The sequence below is a fragment of the Hordeum vulgare genome, chromosome 4H (assembly GCF_904849725.1).
Source record: "Hordeum vulgare subsp. vulgare chromosome 4H, MorexV3_pseudomolecules_assembly, whole genome shotgun sequence".
In the NCBI taxonomy this organism is placed as follows: domain Eukaryota; kingdom Viridiplantae; phylum Streptophyta; class Magnoliopsida; order Poales; family Poaceae; genus Hordeum; species Hordeum vulgare.
Genome location: NC_058521.1, coordinates 2,807,926 through 2,812,041, shown reverse-complemented (window position 1 = coordinate 2,812,041; position 4,116 = coordinate 2,807,926). Strand labels below are relative to the sequence as shown.

Genomic DNA, 4,116 nt, shown 5'->3' with positions numbered 1-4,116 from the left:
GCTGGAATTTTTTTGCAACAAAACTACTGTTGCAGATTTTTTTTCTACTTTACATTGGTGTTACGGGAAGTGTTCTGCAACATAACTAATGTTGCAGAATTTTTTCTTGCAACAAGGAGGATGTTGCAGAAAAAAAATCCAAATCCAGCCGCTCGCTCTCACAGCCAGACGAGCCCCGAAACGCCTCTACTTATATCTACTATCAAAAATGTTTGTCCTGAAATAATACGTGAGTTGCAGGAAAATGAAAGCGACTTCGACAGACGTACGAACACACGATCGAACGGCCGCGGAGCCGGCGGACGTCGGCATGCGATCGGTCGGTAGAAGAGAATCTTTTCCCTAAACATTTTGGCTTGTGTAAAGAAAAAAAATTAAACATCAAAAGTTACCCCAAAATATCATCCCAAATTTGCTTTTTTTTTTGTCAAAACACCATTGCTTCTTTTCCACGAAAATTGACATGCATGTTTGCAACACTAATATAATCATCTACAAAAAATTCAGAATTTTTCAAAAATATTAATATTTTTCTCGCGTTACTGTTTACCCGGAAACATATGCTCCGGGAGCCAAAACGCCACTCCTGCAATTCCCATTGCGAATCTTACCTTGTTTTACTGTGCAGTATAATTAATGCTTTGATTCTGTGTGGCTTACTACTAGTATCTTCCAATTTTCCACTCCTTCCCTTCTCTTTCCAGCCATGGCACAAGGTTGAGATGCAAATACGATTCCTAAACTTGAACTCCTCCCTTCTTTCCGGTTTATGAGCGGCTTATCTTGCACATCAAATCAACCACGGAGGACCTACTGAAGTGTTCGTAACGCTACATGCATGCCCCCCTCACTCCTTCATGTATTGGCTGATTCTACGTTTCTTCTATACTACTAATGAAAGATCAAACGTAAACTTCCCTAGATACACACAGCTATAACCCTCACAAAAACAAATACCAATCAGCACTACAGAATTAGCCAACAAATAAGAATCTAACAGCTCTCCACCATCCACGCAGAACCACAGTGTGCATTTAGCAATTAAAGTTAGGCTGACCGTACTCCACCTTCCTACAGAGAAAAAGAGGAGAACATGCCCAGCAACGTCCCCTGTAATCACGGGACCATCCAGCCACCAGGATCACGGGCGACGTTGACATTGGAGATTGGCATGCCCCCTCCCCCTCCTCTTCCCTGCCGCCCCCCCTTCCCGTCCTCCGCGCGGAGTCCTGACTCGGGGCGGCGCGATGGCGGCAACGGCCGGGGCGGCCGCGGAGATCGTGCGGGAGATCGCGGCCATGGCCGCCGCCGCGGAGCCGCTGCGGGCCGACTTCCTTAGCCTCGCGCGCAAGGTGTCCCTGCTCACGCACCTCGTCGCCGAGGTCGCCGAGGCGGCGGAGGAGGACGGCGCGGCCGAGCCCGAGGCGACGGCCTGGGTGGCCGACCTGCTCCGGGCGCCGCTGCGGGTCGAGATGGGCACCCGCCGCCCCCTTGTCCTCCAGATGGTCCACGACCCCACCGCCCTCGATCCCCGCTGCCGCTTCCAGGTGCGTGACGCGCTTCACCTCTTCTAGGGTTTCCCACCCCCCTTCGTTCCCCTCACAGATCGTCCTCTTCTTGGACGGCCGTGATCTCTAACGACTACGAAGCAGAGGACGTCCCTGACGACGAGGAGGACTCTGCTTGGTGCACGGTCGACGGCGGTGCCTCCTTGGCAAAGGGAGCCGACAGGGAGAGGTTAGCGGGGAACGCATCGACGAAGGACGGTGGCTGCCCTTCGCCTCCGGGGAGCACGTCGATGAACGACGGTGACGGAGGCGGGGGCAGCGCGAAGACGTCGAGGTCGTCGGACAGCAGGCGGGAGGAGTTGAGGAGGAACCTCGACGACGTCGCCGGGCTGACCAGCCTCTTCTCTGAAGTCCCAACAGCAGCGGTGGTGCTGTTCTTCTTCTTCTTGCTGCCATGGCCTGCCTCCCCACCCATCCCCGTCCGCCTCCCGCGGCCTCGGCCTCCGCCGGTCCACTCGGCCGCAGCGGCGCCGCGCTCTACCCCACCTACGCGCGGTTGCCGGCGACTACCGCCCCCGGAGGTGGCGTCTACTCCCTGGGCATGCTCCTGCTGGAGCTGCTCACTAGCAAGTCCCTGACGCACGCGTCCCTGCAGGAGGCGACGACGGCATGTCCAGCATGGCAGCATCTGCAGGACGGCGGTGGCGGAGAGAAAAGGGAGGAGAGGAAGGAGATGGGAGGCCGTAGGGAGAGGTGTGGTGTGGTGTGATCTTGTTGTTGCTGCTCGCCGGCCATCAGCTAGGGTGGCTTCAGGTGCACGGAGGTGTCAGTGGCAACTTGGGTCGTCCAATTGACACCTGAATCGTCAGGTGAAACAGAGCATGTCTGAACCTGGTCTACTCTTTTTTTCTTCATTTGCTGAAAGGTGATATCCAATCTTCTCTCATCTTGTTTTTTATCGAACTGAACTAGCACTGCAGTGTGTCACTAGGCAATCCTACTCCAAACTGTATGTTCTCTAATGGGTTGACAGCTAACGGGAGAGGATTGTCACACTTTGCATGTGGTTACTTATCTGAACACTCTTTGCATGTGGGCTTCAGGTGCACGGAGGTGTCATGTGACAATTGTTATGCCAGCCACTCTTGCTTAGGTTTTGAATGTTCCTTAATCCATTCTTTCGTGCACATTTCAAATCTTCACCACATTAATCAGTAGTCTTACCAATGTTCGTTTTCTCTCTGTATCATCAGTATTCGAAGATCATACAGAATCCTTCGTATTCTGAGCTTCAGAAAGCAGCAAGTCAGGGTAGGCGATGCACTTGGGAAAAGCTCTCTGCCATCAGGGCAAACTGTGCTATTGAGCTTGCATTAGATGAATGTGTTGCCCTCCTGAACCACATGCGTAGGCTGAAGAGAAGTGCAGAAAGAGAAGCCGCTTCACAAGGATATGGTGCTACAATTAGACTCTGTCCATCTAGAAGGATTCCGTCATGGAATCTCATAGCAAGAGAAAATTCAACTGGTTCTCTCGATGAGGAGTTGCTCACATCTCCCACTGTTACAAGCCATCAAGCAGTTGGAGGAACTGCTGGGCCATCTAACAGAAATCACCATCTCCAACATAGTATACATGATAGCAGTGACAGTGAATCTGAGAGTATAGACTTGAACTCATGGACGAGAAGTGGTGGCCCTCTCATGAGGACAGCCTCGGCTAATAAATTCATCAGCTTTGTTCAGAACCTTGAGATTGACCCAGAATTCAGAATAATATCACCAAAGGGAAGTGAAGGTGATATTTTGACACCGAATAGTAACTTGTTTGTTGGTCACCCAATTGGTAGAGAGCCAGTTGATAATCATCCAAGGCATGTTACTCCTGGTAGGACCTCAGGCAATACAGGTTCCGATCCTCATGATACACCTGTTCCTAGGTCTCCATTTGGTCTTTCCGCGAGTATCATGGTCCCTGAAGGTGACTTGTTGCAGCCTGAAAAGATTGAGAATGGTATTTTATTCAATGTTGTCAGAAGGGATACTCTCCTAGCGTCTACTGGTGGAATTGAACCTCATGGATCTTCACAGGAAGCAGATGTGGAAACTGTACCGACCGAGTGCCTTTATGGTGCTTCGGATGACGACGACCACGTGGAACTAAATGCCGATGATGAAGAGTTATCTGATCGTGGAGATCGGAGATCTTCAGTTGCAGGAAATCTAGATTCGTCCGCTTCCATGGATTGTCAAGTTGAAGCAAGTACTACTCGATTAGAAGCTCCATCTCTCTTTGATATCTGTGTGGAGATTCCTACCATCTTATTATTGGAGATGGCCAGTTACAGTTTCATCTAAACAATGGGGTTTGAAACTTTTGCAGGGCCTAGATTTGAGAATGCTGGAGTGTGTAGACATTCCCATACCATCATATTGGGGGTCTGTAGTCCGGTCTTATATTTCTTACCCTGAGCATTATGTACTATCTCACATGTTCACTTAAATTGTACCATCTTATTTGTTGTCTGATTTTTGTTTGTTTATAATAATACATGGAGAGATAAGGAAGTACTAATTTGTTATGGCTTTATTTATGCCACTCTGGTGGT

The 4,116-nt window shown here is 50.1% G+C and overlaps 1 pseudogene; it reads left to right on the top strand.

The window, feature by feature from the left end:
- The first annotated feature begins 2,109 nt into the window (after positions 1-2,109).
- LOC123448280 lies at positions 2,110-3,865 on the top strand (annotated as a pseudogene).
- The last annotated feature ends 251 nt before the right edge of the window (positions 3,866-4,116 follow it).